General features: G+C 31.1%; 1 protein-coding gene across 5 annotated transcripts in view; it reads right to left on the minus strand.

Moving 5' to 3' along the window:
• LOC142324584 (uncharacterized) overlaps positions 1-17721 on the minus strand; it is a 483167-nt gene that overhangs the window by 34249 nt on the left and 431197 nt on the right. The window lies entirely within an intron of this gene.

Below are 17721 nucleotides of genomic sequence, written 5' to 3' on the forward strand. Positions count from 1 at the left end.
ACCCAGGCAGGATCAATGATCCGGGACACACCCAACCATCTCTCCACCTGTACCTTGCAACATACTGACTAGCGAAAAATAGGATTATGGATAATTCAACATCCACAACGTCCGTCACAGAGGGTCCAGGTAAAAACCCTCATTCTATAGAGCCTCTGTTTTCGCTGGCGAAGAGAAGAAATAGCGTCTAGTTTAGCGACAAAGAAGAATTCATTGTTTTGGAAATGATGGCTCGAACGAAGTTTTGACCGAAAAGTAGTAGACCGATTCTGAAATATTTTGTCAAGAAAAAGAAAGGCGATTTTACGAAGACTAACTCTTTCGTGATAGCTCAAGTCATCACAGAAGCCGCCGGAGGTCCGGTAAAGGATGTCAATAAAACTGCAGTTGGACTATTGTAGAAACCGTGAATGACATACTATCATCACGGTTACTTAAAGCTAAGAAAATTGGAGTACTAGACGTTGAGGTTATGCCGCATAGTACATTAAATATCAAAGAATGTTCTTGTATGTAGAAATTTATTGAAATGCAGCGAAGAAGAAATCGTCGAAGAATTGCATGCTCAAGGAGTTGTTGCGTGTCAACGATTGAATACAACGAAAAGAGAAGTCCCTCCACGTCGCACGTCCTGACCTTCAATAAACCGAAGTGTCCCGAAAAGATTAAGGCAGGTTTTCATAGATTGGATGTCTGAGGTGAACCAATCTATCCCGATGGCCCAACCAGGGATCCACCTGTACGTGTCAACTGTCATGGACACCATTCTGCAAAATCTCGAAATAGTCCTGTTTACAAGGAAGAAGTAGCTATTCAGGACGTCAAGACGATACAAAAGTTTAGCTACTTGGAAGCTAGGAAGATTGTGATCTTAGAACGCCAGGTTGCGTCATACGCGCAGGTTGGTGCAGCTTCTGTACCTGCAAAGGACATAATATCGGAAATAGCACTGGTCCTCGCAAATATGGTCGATCACATCATCAATCAGAAAATGAAGAGACGACCATCACGAGGAAATAATCCAAAGTCGACGTTTCCGTAGAAAATAACTTCTCAAAGCCAAAGTTTGAGCCTACAATTTGTACACCAGTTAAGGCAAAAGAAACAATAACCGAGAGAAAGACTGAGCCAACTAAAACTAAAGTAAAGTATAAAAAATTACCCATCCAGTGTCCGCGAAACCAGAAGTAATGATATTCGAAAAGGATGATTTTCAAGAACCAACTACAGAGCCTCCGAAAGCACGGAGGCCTTCAGCCGAGAGGGCACAAACTTTGGCGCCCCACATGTTTTAGCGGTGAGTGCATTCATTAGTGTGATGTACTTATGACAGTGCCAACGGAGTCGGTGTCATCTGATGCCAGCAGCAAGAGATCCTCAACGACTTACGGCGGAGGACCTGAAGACTCCACCTCTGAGGCTTCAGATACCTTGAAATTCGACAATGAGTCTTTCAGGAAAGTGGTTAAACGGAACAAGAAAGGACGGCCTAACGGAAAACCTACGCGATAATGATTGAGATAAATAATGACCAACATATTTTTTTAAAGAATTTTAAAGAATCTTAATCAAAGAAGAGTTTTAATTTATTTTGTTTGACAGTGAACTTAGTTTTACAGTGTTGATAACATTTTGTAAAAAATGGTTTCAGAGTTAATGAGTATTTGAAGTGTTTTTTTTTTTTTTTAAAGTACCAGTTTTATATGTTCAAGTGCCCTTTACACCCTTGTCATGTTGTATTGCTTTTGAGGTTTTACAATACACTTTGACAAATTTATTTCTGGATGACTAAGACAAGTCTACTAACTATGTCGCTTGTGCTATTAACAGGAAGGGGAAGAAATTTTCTTTTTGGTGTGGAAGGAGCTAATGATCATAGCAGTCGATGCCCCTAAAACTTAAAAAAAAAAGAGAAATATATATTCAGCATATAAAAAAAAACATAAAACGCCTTACTTTTCGTGATAAGCATGCCAGGGAATGCTTGTTTATCTTTGAAATGGCTGTATCATTTTCTGTAGTAATCAGTCTTATGCTGATATGGGACAGTATACTCGTATGTTTGCCAATGAGGTTAAAGATTAAATTTTAATAACTTTCTTCTGTATAAATAGACTTCATCATTGTGATTTTTCTTTAATAAACTCAAGAGAAACTAAAGAATAGTACTCCTTTTTTATAATTTTAACTTGACTATCAATCGCCTCTTGTTAACAAAGGAAACATGGCGATATTTCAACAGTTTATTTACAAAACTTTTTTTACAGAAAAAAATATATAAAAAAACATAGGAGATAAAAGGTTCAAATCTTATAATGCAACTTAAAACTTTCATCCCCCAATCCCCCTCAATTTCATATGAAAAAATGCTTGATAGTTAAAAAAAAGGAATAATTTGTCTGCAGAAAAATCCTGAAAAAAACAAAAGGACTCAAACTGTTTTGACTCTTTGTTCCCTTAAGGACCTCAATCCTTCTAGCCCCCTAAATTATCAAAAATTGAAATAGGTGTTATTCAAACAATCTTTTTTTTAAATGTATTCTCTCTTCAACAGGATTAAAAATCATATTGCAGAATAGGTTTATTCCCTTCTTGAACTCCAGAGGGCTAATGCTCTGGAGTGCTCTTGCACTCCAGAGCATTAGCCCTTTTCATTATTGGAATGAAAAGTTAATTGAAAACCATGTACTAATCGTTCCCATTTAACAATTTTCAAATATCTCTATTATATAAGTGTTACTATTACATAGTATATAACTATTATATAAATGTTATAAAAACTTATTTTGTATCTATGAGCAGCTCTTATTCATTTTTTGTGGATACGATATTTACTACTTCTATGAATGATAGTATTATATATCCACCACCCGGGCGAAACCACGTATTGTGTCGTATGAAAATGGGTTTTTGTGTTTTATTTCAAATGAAACTCATAGAAATAATCCTAATACAAGATTATTTGTTAAAGAGCATTATACTTCACGTTTCTTTGCGAAATAATAAATATTAATACATAAAATAAGAAATCCGAAATGTTTGTGTCCTGCAAATTCCCGCCAACGACATACGAACTCGGTAATCATTTTTCACTTTTTTCTGAGGTTAGACAGGATTATATAATGGAATTTTTTACGACGGAATGCTCTTCTGGGTGGAATAACCTACAAAAGAGAAAGACGTAAAGAACATTTTAATGTATGAAAAATGCTATATCTGTCTGGTATTCAAACCAGGAACTTTGAGATTAATGATGGTGACAATCATTCATTAATGAAAAGTTTCTCAATTTAAAATTTTATTTTTTGAATACTAAAGTTTGATTTATAATCATTGTTTTTTATTTCGTTTTAGGCCGAGCAAATGGAAAACAATTAAATACTTTATACTACAAATTCGTATAAAGTAAATACCAGCACTATACCAGTGGTACAAACAAGATCGATTTTTTGAAACCAAAAAGACAATAATCGATTAAAGTGTTATACTAGAAATATAATATAATACAATAATATAATATAATACATATCAAAGTTTAAAAAGAATTAAGTATTCTCAGTTAAATTGCCGTCCAAAATACTTTTATTTAACACGATACGTTAAAGCACTTCATATACAACTGAACCAAATTAGACCTTAACATCGATCTGTACATCGATTTGTTTGAGGATCATTAAATGTTATTAAATGATTTGATATCTACAAACGAAATGAGTTCTCTAATCACTCGATTATCATTAACAGTTAAAAGAATCAGTGTTTTATTTTGTTTTTAATTTTATTGATGAGGATCTAATCAATTTCTGTCCAAAACTTATTTGTGATAACCAGTGATGTATTGCCAACAATTTATTTTTTAATTTAAAAATGAGCCTCAGCCGCTTCTCCTGTGGACTTTGTTTAAGCGTGACATACTCACTCAGAATGTATAAAAGATTCATTAATTACACTGGTCTACGTGATTTTTGTCTTACGATTACAAGTAGGTGTACTTAATGCAGAAATTTATCCTGTTTTCAAATATGTATTCGGAATTCCTGTTATTCATGGTATTCTAGGCTTCTCTCTGCATGGAAAAATGGCACACGCCACATGCTATTTGATATCCCTATGATTTGGAGGGAACACAAAGATCACTCTTCTGACTGTTATTTCTGTTTAATTAAAGGTATTACGTAAAAATCAAAACATACAGTGGTGTACCCTAACTTACAATCTGCAATGAAACCAGTTCTACAATGCGAAGAATTGCCCATACCAAAGCTACCCGAACATGTGACATTAGATGAAGAGAGCTCAGAGTCTGATGCAAGTACGGAAGAAAAAGAAACAGATTCTGGTGGTACAACTTTAGAACAAAGCGGTTCATCTGAGCCTCATTTGCTGACTCAAGAAAATGTTAACGATCTCATATGAGATTTAGTTATCCAAAAAAACGGTCTGAAATGCTTGCTTCCCCACTAAAAGGATGGAATCTTCTTCCAAAGAAGATATGTACTTATCGTAATCGTCATTGTGAATTAAAAGAGTATCTTTCTGAAAAAATGGCTCAATGTTTTGTAATGACTTTCTTCTTTTCTGGAGACACTTTTGTGACATGTTTTGACAACATAACCCAACAGAATCGCGCTTATTCACGGATTCCTCTAAAGCAAATTTAAAATCTATGCTTCTGCATAATGGCAATAAATTCCCATCGGTACCTGTGGCTCACTCTACTAGTATGAAAGAAACACATAACTTTACATTTATATTGGAAAAGCTTCAATATTGAGTGTATGAATGGAATATTTGTGGTGATTTGAAGGAAATTGCAGTTATTATTGGTCTGCAGTTTGGTTACACGAAGTACTGTTGTCTTTGTGTGAATGGGATAGTAGGGACAGAAAAAAACCATTTCATTAGAAAATAATGATCCAAATGGGAATCACTCATTCCTTAACAGAAAAATGTGAAACATGACCCCATTGTGTATTCCTAAAAATGTGTATTTACCCCTTTAAATATGAAACTAGGCTTAATGAAGAATTCCGTCAAGGCCATGGACAATACTCCTGGTTTCATGTAGTTAAAACATCCTAAAATTAGTGATGCAAAAGTTAAAGAAGGAATATTTGTGGGTCCACAAATACGATCACTAATGCATGATAAAAAGTTCGAGGAACTAGTGAATTCATTGGAGAAAGCAGCTTGGCAAGTATTCAAAATTGTTACTCGAAAGGCGGAAAATTACAGTGATATTGTGAACATCATAAAAAAATTTGGGTTGTAATATGTCGTTAAAAGTTTACTTCCTGCACTCGTACCTATATTTCTTCCCGGTAAATCATGGCGCAGTGAGCAATGAGCACGGGGAACACTTTCATCAGGAGATTTCAGCTACGGAAAAGCGGTATCAAGGAAAACGGAATCCTAATATGCTGGTCGATTATTGTAGGACCATCAAAAGGGATGCTTTACAGGCGAAATATAACAGAAAATCGTCATTTCTTACTTTCTAAGTGAGTCAAATGTTTGAATATATAGTAGTTAAGAATGCTAAAAGTATTAAAATGTTAGAAATTATAAAATTTCTTCTCTCGGAAATTTTTCGTGATGGAGAAAACCCGACATCATATTTGAATTCAAGAGAAAAAATGCTATCAGAATCACATATTTTTCTTCTCGAGACAAACAAAAAATTCTTTTTTGTTCCCCAGTATTATCAGTTGTGACCAATAACTCAGTTTTTTCGACTTCAGTTAAAAACTGTTGAGTTCTAATGTATCAAACGAGGATGAATGATATATCCACAAAATAAATTCTTAATCAACTTCTGACACACTAAGTCATGCGGTGGTTAATGAGGTAGGTGATTTTTTTTAGGTAGGTATTACCATGTAGGATTTACCTGTTACATAATGTAGGTTTCAAACGATTTTGTCTCGTGTGAATGATTTTTAGGTATGTGAAGGGTGTTCAATAACAGCGAATGAATCACCGTTATTTTTTCTTCACTGAAAAAACAAGATTGTTTGAAACTGATTGTCAAATAAAAGTGATAAACCAGAAAGGAGGATTTCATTGTTTTAAATTATTCGCTTCCGTAATATTAGTATAAAAATTTTTTTTGTAGTAACACATATTTGATTAATTTAATACTTTTCTCATTTATTTTCTGATCTGTACTGATCTTTCAACTTTAATATCTTAAAAATTGTTCTATACTCTTTATCAGATATGACAAAGAATATAAATTTTTAAAAATGAGCAATTAATTAGAGAAATATTCATGAAAATTTTAAGAGAAATAAAATAAAAACTCAATTAAATAATCCGAAGGTTAATATGGTAATGCATAAATAAATTTAAAAAATTAAAATTAAATCAGTGAAAATTCATCAAAGAAACGTATATTTCGTAATTAAAAACTGAAATTTATTTACAAAAAAAAATAAAAGAAAAAGACACTGATGTAATTAAGACTTCACAATAATAGTTAAACAATTATACTTTGAATACTGATTTAAAGATATAAAAAATAAAAAAAAATGTAATAAACTAGTATTTAAAAATGAATAATGTACTCCAATTTTGATTAAAGACAACCTCGCCATAAAAAATAATATCGTTTTTTTTCCTTTCTATCGGAAAAAATAAACAAAAACTTGATTACAAAAAAATCTAAACTAACATATAACATATACATTTTTATAAATTCTTCTTTAGAATTTCAGTGTCAAATGAAAAAAACTAAAAACCACTTAATAACCCACAATTTGTCGTTTACTTCAAAAAGTTGAAATTTAAAGGACTGAGAAAGTTCCAGTTTTAGTGCGTTTTTCATACCTACGAGTATGGAAAAACTGAATACTTTCTCTTTGTATACTTCTATAAAATATTTTTATTCGTCACGTCTGCTGATGACACAGAGATACCAACTGTTGATAAAGACCCACATCTAGCCTCGGCGAAGCTCCAATCGTGTTCATATACGAGTATATAACTGCCAGTGCATTTGTATACTGTATACGAACTGTTGTCTTATGTATGTATGTGATATTTTGGGACTTGTTGGAGACCCCTCATGACGTACCTACTGTAATTCTATTTACTTGTGGTTTCTTAATCAGAACCAACTGTAAAAAACAGATTGAGAGAAAAAAATCTGTATTTAAAGTATGTAAGTCAACAAAAAAAGCTGTCCGTATGAAAAAAAGTGTTTGCAAGAAGATTAAAATAAAAAGACCTAAACCTATTGTTCCGTTCCACGTCGAGCCGTCCGGTGCTGCGACCTAGTGGTGCTGGCGCTACCTGGAAGGTGAGGCCGTACTAGTATTCTACGTTAGAATCCCGCTGAGTGGGGTCGCATTATTCATTTTGTCCGGATGGAAAATTAGTGTTAGTTATATTCTACGTCAGGATCCCGCATAGTGCAGTCGTGTTTTCATTTCAGTCCAAGGGGACTCATAGTTTCTTGATAATGTTTAAGTTCAATTATGTCATACATTCTTAAGTTTAATGTAACTATTGTAATTCAATCAAAATATCACGGTCGACAAGAAATTAAATATAACGATTCAAGAAGAACATAGCGTTGCTTAATTTCATCATCTCCACCTCATCAAAAAAAATACAGTCCACACTAACTCTAAATTCTACCACCTATGGCTTGCATCTTAAAATAAGAGAAAAATGGGAGAAAAACGATGTAAAGGGATTGCTATCGATCATGAGCTAAGAGAGTTCTAGAGAGAAGAATACTTTTATGTTTTAAATGCATCTTGATAAATATAAAGAATTCAGATTTTTAATTAATTATAATAACGTCAACCGAAAGCTAAGGATCACTAGAATATGGTAATATTTAAGCTATTATCTGTCTCTTAACTTTTCTAGGTAATTTAAAAAATATATATATATTTTACCGTGAAGTAGTTTGTATATCATTTGTATATCCAATGTCATACTACGCAATGATGAAGATGAAAAAAAAGATTTTAAATTGTCCACTTGTACAATATAACTTTTCGTAAAAAAAAAAAATTAATTAAAATACCGGCCTCCGTGACGTAAGTGGTAGCGTCTTGGCCTTTCATCCGGAGGTCCTGGGTTCGAATCCCGTTCAGGCATGGCACTTTTCGTACGCTACATTTCCATATCCCACGCACAAACTGCAAGCTTATGTGGCGATATCATCTAGCAAAAAAAGAAAAACCTTTCTCTAAGGAAAGGAAAAATTTACAATGTGGCCACTAGAGGAGTTCCTCTAGAAAATACAAAAAATTAATCACTGAACTCGATCTATTCGTTTATGAGTAAACTGACATTAAAAAAAAACTCTGTCGCAGTGGTGCGTCAGAAGGATTTCCGGTTTTAGTTAAAAAAGAAACGATATTGCATTGCTGTAATGTTTTTTGAAAATAATAATGATTTCGGTGTTTGTATTTTGGTGTTTTTTGTATTTTATGTTATATTAGTACCATGTGTTCTTTTATAATACTGCGAGGTACTGTGCATTTTTCCAATAAATAGATTATACTTGTATATTTATCTTTTTTCCCTCATTTCACATAGTTGTTGCGTTGTGACTGCATCAATTGCTTCACATTGCTACTTGCCAACAACCCACTGCCACCTGTTACCATAGTTTGTGTGGTTTTGGAGTTATACTCACAAAAAAGAAAAGGTTCAAGTTGATCCAAAACGATTAGAACTTCAAAACTGAGTTTTTGGACACCAACCCCTTTCCTTCGTACTAGATAACATTTTGGATTATTGCAAAACTATCAATCAAAACTAAAGATTATAGAGAAACATGCAAGGACCTGGCGGTGCTCGCAAAGATTTGATTTGGGCTACAAACTTGAAGTTTTGGGGCCATTGGGAAACCAGCTCACGACAGGCGGTGCTCATAAAAATCTTGGTTTTCTAATAAGTCATCCTTCGAAGTACAACACGAAAACCTTGAAAATATACCTAAAATACTAATTTTTTTCTTCTAATTACGGTTCCTGTGAACAGATTCCCTTGAAAATCTATAGAGTTATATTTCTACTAGGTTTCCATCAACCTACCAAGTTTCACCAAAATCAGTAAAGATTTGCGTCCGGATGAAAAAATGTTATACATATGTAAATAAACACTGAAGAATCTTATTCAGGAGACTAAAACGTAAGAAAAGTTGGCCCCCTCCCTTCAACACGATATATGAAAAACTGATCGAGCCCAGTTCTACAAATTCTTTGAAAATCCAATTAAAAAATATATTAACATTCTAGTCAAATTGAGATCCTTTTCTTTATTTAATACGTTTAAAACAAATTTATTCACCTTTTTATGTAGATGTCAGCTATTATTCTGTAGAAAGACGTTCTGTAGAAACTTACGTTATTAAGGCCCGGTTATGAAATCGAGTACTTCAAGGCTTTATTTTTTAAGTTTTTATTATTCTAATTGTTCGAATGAAGCGTAAAATGATATAAAATTTATTTTATAATGATATAAAATAAATTTTTTCTTCATGTTGTAAAGAATTAAATATTTTAAAGAAAGTAATTACGCAAGTAAAATTTAGAATTATGTATTATTTTGCAAATAGCATTATCTGCTTCGTAGAACAAATTTTTAATTAAAATTTTATATAACAATTATATATTAGTAGAAGATAAAATCTGTATTGAATATTACATCTTTAATTCTAAAATTTCTTTAATTATTATATGAGGAAATGCAAACAACAATATTATAATAAAAAAATAAATTTCCTAGCGGTAAAAAAGACCTAAAACGTGTTAAAGTCATACATACACAATAAAATTAAAAAATAAATTTAAAATTAAAAACAGCTCAAATATGTAATTAAATACTTCTTAAATTATAATAATTATTGATGTATTTAGCATTATTATGTTTTTATTTTTATTTTTTTTGTAAAAGTTCCGGATGCTTTCCCCAGACTAACAACAGTCACGTGCCATTTGCCAAAGCGGAAACAATTGAAGACTATTACGTCACTTCCCTTTTTTTCCAAACACCCGGGGCGAAATATAAATAAAGTGGGACTCAACGTAATAAACCTTGTGACAATAAACCGTGATGAAGGAATGATACGATTTCTATTATTGTAATGTTTAACTTAAAATTTCTTTGAATAATTCAACCAAGATATATAAAAAATGTCAATGACATGATAACTGTAATCTGACGTTATTGAGTGTCCCAATAAAAAATATTTTTTATTTTTTTGGATTAAAAATATAAATTTTAATCGATTTTTTGAAGTATTTCAACTAAACATACAAGATCATATTAATAAAGCGGTTATATTACGTCATTCGTAGTTCTATTTAAAAAAATTTATTTTTATAAGTAATAAAATAAATTTACAAATAACAATCACGTAAAAAAAGCTTAGAATATTTTTTTATTTTTTCTCAATAATAATCAATAACGTAGAGCTCGGGACTGGTGCAAAGAGATAACTAAAATAAAATGAGTAGCGTCGTTCAGTGGTTGTACTTTTGCAATAATATAGAGTGTTACATATTTCCCGGAACGTTGTTTCAGACTTCTTGTTACCTTCTTTTAACGAAATGACACGTAACTATAATATAATAAATTTATTTCATTTCACAAACCATTATTTATGAATGAATATGTCTGCTGATTGTGACCCTTCTTAACGGTCAAAATTTCACTCATTCGACAACATTTTTTCCCTCCTTACAGGAAATTCTCAGGAACACAGCATTATTCGCTGCATCGTTACTGGCTGTTCCTATTTTTAATTATTATTCTATTACTTTTAAATTCTCAATTTATATCTACAATTCGTAATGTGTTTTTTTATTCAATTGTTATATTTATTGTTAAGTAGTGAAAACGCTTTCTTTTTTTTTTCTTCATGAATTATTCACCACAGAAGCCTACAGAGAAGTTTATACGTGGAAATTGGAAATGGAATTTTGTAACGTACGAAAAATACCATGCCTGACTGGGAATCGAACCCGGGACCGCTGGATGAAAGTTCGATTAGCTACCATTCCACCAAGGAAACCGACAATTTTCAAAATTTATTTTTATTTTTATTTACCTATTGTGTAAGTTACATGTGTTCAACTAGTGAACAATAAGCAACACATCTACGGTCCAATGAGTTAGAGCATGATATGTATCTCATGTAAATGAGGTGTAGGTGTACAGACTCAGGCCGACCCCAATCACTAAAGTAGATATTATAAAAAAGGGTATAAAGGAAGGCCTAAAAATAAGATAAAATGTAATAAAACAAGGAACACGAAAATATAAATCTAAAATAAACATTGTTATAATAAATAAATATATTATCGATAGGGAAATAAATATTAGTGATATTTTATTTTTAAATCTTAATAGTTAGCGCTCTCTATCTTTGCCAACAAGTCAGATGCTTAATAGGTGCTTCATATTAAAGATAAGAAATTTAGCACGCTCTTATTTTACTCCTCAATCTCTTTTCTGTTAACTTAAAACTTTTTCATAAAAAAATTAAATTTAGAATCTATATTGAATATTTTTTAATCTAACCCGATTTAATATCTGCTTGTAAAAAAAGATTCTAAAAATCTGCTTTATTAACTTCTTAATAGCTGATGTTTTCTATTGTACTCGTTCAATTTGGATTCATTGAACAGCAGTTTTTCAATTATTGACCATTTTGAAGAAAACTCTATTTTAGTCAGGAACAATCATTATTTGAAGTCAATTTTAATAATGAAATTAAAATTGCATAAGTTACCAGAAAAATACTGTAGAATAAAATAAGATCATTCTCCGTTATCCTCCCCCAATCTATTAAATAAATGATATTTAATATCATGGGTAATTTTGATTTTGCAGTCGGGTAATGCCCGACTGCAATATCATTATTACTGCAAGTGAGAAGGACTATATTAACGAAATTTCAGTTCATGTTCGTTACTAAGATTAAGTTTAAGATAATAGTCCCCACCACGGTAGACAATTATAGTCGTAATTGCACCATGATGCAATTGTGATTATTACGCAAGCATTTTCATATGAATTACATCATCGCACTCCGGAGGCTGTTATTCAAATTGTTTTATAAATATTTATAAAATTACATCAGGACATCGTAGTTATTCGAGCAGAGTTGTACTGATATTGTCGCCGTTGTTGTAATTAAAATTCGGCATCGTTATGATGCCTCTCCTGCGAATGTGTTTGAATTGTTTGTTTTATCAATAGTAAAATGAATTGTGTTGGTTTGTTTCAACGTTTAGGTATTTTAACAGAACAGTAACTGTGTAATCAGGGCCACGACATGGCGTTAGAGATTTCGAATGACCGAGAACTGTGGCTTTACAAGAAAAGACAGTGCCTAATCGATATAGAAAAGCGGCCGATGCATGACTGCAGGGCTCTAAATTAAGCCCTGATAAAATTTTACGATTTATTTTATTTATTCATGGAGATTTGAAATGACCACTAAGGTATTCTGTGAAAACGAATTAGATATCAACCACAACACAGTTGTCGACTGGAGAAATTACTACTTCAGGAACAATGCACCGAGAAGCTTTGAAAATCAACCATATAATTGGCGGCCCAGGTTTGACAGTAGAGATAATCGTAAGGAGGAAGAACAATCTCGGTAAAGTTTCTCAGGAACAATAATAATTGTTCTCTAACAATAGTAAGTTTCCCAAGTTTCTATGGTGTGAAACGCGGGAATGTTTCATGTTGGCAGTAGATAATCATTAAGCCGATAAGAAATTGCCAATTTTGTAGAGCACACTGAATTTCTGAACATCTTATGTGAATTCATGTGGCGGAAAAAAGTGTAAACGGATAATCGCAATGGGTTTCAAATAATTACACAAGATATTGCTGTTTTATGTCCAATGCAATAAATATTTGTATTCGTATGTAAATATTCAATGTATCAAATATTATTATACCGTTTTAGTTTTATTTATTTGTATTTAAAATTTAAAGTTTAAAAAACCTAAAAGAATTTAATTCAATTCGTTTAAAAGTTTTAAAGAATTCTTTATTAGCAAAAAAAAATTGGACAATTTTTTAAATGTATAAACTTTTTTAATTTAAAGGTATTTAAATATTTTTCCGGAAAAGCTAGTGATTTTTTTTTACCTAAATTAAAATCACCACTTTTTTCATAACTATTATGAAGTGGATTTTTCAACTTCAAAGGAAAAGACAGCATGCGGTGTATAATAAATATTTCCAGCTTCCTCCACAATATCTCGGCAGACTTACGAACCAGCATACTTTAGTTTTTATTTAGTTGTCATAAATCTTAGCAACGAGAACGTGGATTCGGTAATTGGATTATAATTTGTCGATGAAAGATCAGTACGAGAATATTTGCAAATCATTTCTAACGGATGACTGAAATTTGACTAGCGCTTCCAATTTCATCAGATTCATATTCAACTAGTATTTTAGATAAATTTAATAAATCAATATTATTTGAGTTTACACCAATTTGCGATAAAGGTCCTTTCTCGCTTCAGTAGACAAAGCTAATCTCGCACGTGATATTCAATTCGAATTAATACAAATTCCCTAAGTTATCTACATCGATGAAAATATAGGACACAATTTTTAATTTAAAAATAAGCGGGAAATGTATAAGCTTTATTTATGACGAAAAACGTGTATTTTTATTATAAGCAAAACACATTATTGTCATGAAACACATTTCACGAATGAATTAACACAAATCTTAGATGAAACATTTACTGGTAAATGGAGTTTGGACGTAGAGGTCCGGTAAATTGGCCACTTAGATCAACGGACCTTACTCCCCTCCCTTACATTACTGTTTATGGGAATGGATGAAAATGCGATGTATACAAGCAAACACGTGTAGACACACACGTACTTGAAATGACTGCTCGCATTTTCAATGCTGCTACCCTTATCAAGGAACACGAAAATATCATTAGTTTGGCGACAGAGGCGACATAAGGTAACGATAGTGTATCGTTGGTGGAATTTTCGAACATTTATTTAAATTAATACAGTACAACCTACAGTGGGTATTTTTTTTAAAAGAAAATTAAAAGTATATTAGTTTTTCAAAAGTTCAAATTTACTGTTCTAAAAACACCTGTTTTTAATTTTTATAGATTCATAATATTCTTCTGTTTTTCGTCACCAAATTATTCTGTTTTACGTTGGATATTATGAAAACTATGGCAGATAAAGTTCTGGATCAGTTTTATTTGACTTTTTTTATGTCGAAAAACATAATAAATCATCAAGTTTAGCCCTTATATAAAGCGTTCAAATTTCAATGACTTATTTCATCAGATCGAACTGAAATCCGGACGAAATCTTTCACCAACCGTATCTCGATAACATATTCGGTCAATGTTTGTATAAAAATTTCCTAATTTCAAAGCTGTAGAATCAGTTCCCAAATTATTTCCTTTTCCTCCTTAATCACTCTGTATAATCATTACATATAAATTATATATTAATACAAGACATCTTTTATTGTATTAAAACTCATCGATTTGTTAACAAAAATAATTCAAGTATACAAACTACAATAAAAAAGAACACGTGTAATGGTTTTTCTGGTTGAAGAGTGGACGGCAAATGGATAGTTTTTATATATTAATTTAGAATAATATTTGTGTTAGTACCGGGAGTTAATAGAAAGTGTAAAAAAGAAAAACAAGTTTTTGTGTTCTTTGTAGTGGCTGCAAGTGGTATGGGTGCATGTAAATCTTTTAGAAGTACCTTTAAGCTGTTAGTTTAATTGCAGCGTGGTGTGGATTGTTATGATATCATGTTTCAAGCAGTGTAACAAAATTTTGGAATATTTACTTAGCTAAAATGACGAGATGATATTAAATATTACCGTAGACATCATAAATCTATTGTGATTTATGATCCTAATAATATATATATTGACTTTTACTGTAAAAAATAAGTCAATAATTATTCATAAATCGCTGTTTATATAATTGTTACAACAAATTACATACTTAATTGGAATACATTTTCGTTTTAGTAACTTAATATACGTATTTACGATTCAGGAAAAATTTCGAATTAACAATTTAAATTATTTTTTCTTAACACCATTTTTTTATCGTTTTTAAGATTATTTCTTAAAAAAAATTGCATGTTTTTAAATGTAATAAGACATATAACATTGGGGACTGTGGGATACAAGGCAGGAAAATACGTTGTAGTACAGATCTTATAATAATAGTTCACGATAATGATACATCATTTTTAAATTTTTAAGCAATGCACAGAACATACAACGTGATACATAACATTACGTGATAAAACGAAAATTAACTTTCATGTGTTAACTGCTTATGAAGTGATCAGACCATTCTTCGCCGAGCTAACTATCGCTATTTATCTAGACATGTTACAGGAGTATGTAGTGACACAAAATGAACATCGGCAACCCAAAGTTTACATCCAACAAGGTGGCGCAACACCACACTGAGGTTTACATGTTAGGGATATGAATAATTTTCTCAACGTTGGATTAGTCTTGATAAACAGATTCCCTCGCCACCTCGAAATGCCTGACGTTACGCCACCCGATTTATTTCTTTGGGGGTTTGTCAAAGGCAGGGTGTACGCAACGAAGGTTGTCAACATCAGTAAACTAAAAAGAATAATCGAAGGTGTGATTAATGGAATACATGGATATTCTTAGTAATGTACGGCGTGAAATTGAATATCGACTGGACATTTTACGCGCCCATATATGGTGGACATAGGTGCTTATATAGAATTTGTATGAAGTTAATAAGTACTGTAAACAAAACTGTTTGTAATTCCCTGTTCAACAATAAAACGTGCGTGTAATTTCACTGCTTTGTTATTTTTCGTTATTACCACCTAAAATGCGTTGAATATTTTATGATTACTATATACTATACTGGAGGCAGACGTGAAATATACGCCATATGTATAAAATACAAAAAAGTCTAGGAATATATTTACGCGAACAATACACGCGGAATCCTAAAACAGCAAGTGTAATGACTCCTACCGGTAGAGTGTGTTTACATAAAGATAATTATTAATTTATATTACAATTTAATAAATAAATAATATTTATTACTATTATTATTATAAATAAATATTAATAATATTAATAAATATACAGAATGAGCGATCCAGGTGGAAGTGTAATGGGGTCCCGCCGTTATTAGCAAAACCAATAAACTATATTAAAAAATAAAGATATTAAACAAACCAATTTGAAAAATAGTTATATTTCGATCACTTAAAATTTAGAGAATTCTAAATATTAATTGAAATTCAACAATACTAGTACAACCATGAAAGCTTTTATAAATATTCAATTAAATACCGTACATTAAGGTTATCAATTCAGATATATGAGACTATGTAACCTAGATAATATCTCGTACTCAAATTTAATCAATTATGGAACTGGTATAGTTTCTGTAACATGATATGTGACATTTAATAGGACAATTAGTAGTGCTGTATATCTAAACTTATCTGTAGTATCCAAACATCAGGCATTTTACAAAATAAATTTTATCCACCGAATGACCATCGTTTTGACAAATTTATTCTTCTCGTATTCTTAGGTCACTCCTTTTCAGTTCTGGAAATTTTATAAATACGGATCTTTTAGTTGGCATATGTAAATAAAAAGTAAAAAGATGCTTTGAAAAGTTATATATCCCAAATATAAATTATAAGGAAGTTCAAAGTAAACTATAGTTAAAAATTTGAAATACATTGTAATAACAGATTACCACCTATTTAAAAATCAGTAATAATCGAGAGTCAGGTCCGTAATATATATAAAAAAAAAAAAATAATAAAAAAATAAAAGTAGTATCCATGGAGGAATTTTTGAAATTAATCCAGTAGAACATCAGAAATAATATATTCTTTTGAATTTAGAGTTTTGGTAAACATAAAAAACGAGGAGATCGATTGAAATTTACAAACCGAAACGGGATTCTGATACATAGATCTATCACTTTTAAGAAACTACATAAAAATTTTATAAAGAGTACGAAAGTTTTTTTTCGTGATTTATACCAAATTTAAACCATTTCCATTTTATTTTATGAATTTAAGAGCAATTTTAAAAAAGACATGATTTTTTCTTTGAAATGAATTACAGAAAATGAGAAGAGACTTAACAGATGTTACTGTTTCCACATACGTACAAAAGCTTATTAAAAGTCGCACCTATTGAGGTTAAGTCATGAATAGTATACCTACATAACAGTCAATAATATTTCACTTATTCAAATCGATTTAACAATTTTGAAAAGAGTGGGATAATTTAAAATAAAATGTACAAATGTTTTCAATCTGATAACTGTTCCAATAAATTTCACCCTCTGAAAGCATAAGAAAAAGTTATTATTGCTAATGTTTTCGTGAATATTTAAAGTCATTAATGAAGTACAAGCATTTTTTATAAACCAGGACTACCGCACTTGGATCACATGTTTACGCTACCTGGAAACTTGTTTACGTATTAAAGTAATTTTAAAATTAAAATTTAGTTTCAAAAAATTATTATTTCCATTATTTGAATTCTAATTTATTTAAATCATGTTAGAACTCTACTTTTTTTCTTATTTAGAAATAAATAATAAAAATAAAATTATTTACAGTAAATAATTTCAAATGAATGTAAAATGATGTTTACATGGTACTTATGAAATTCATTGTTTCTAC

Source organism: Lycorma delicatula, chromosome 1, assembly GCF_047948215.1.
Source record: "Lycorma delicatula isolate Av1 chromosome 1, ASM4794821v1, whole genome shotgun sequence".
Taxonomy (NCBI): Eukaryota; Metazoa; Arthropoda; class Insecta; order Hemiptera; family Fulgoridae; genus Lycorma; species Lycorma delicatula.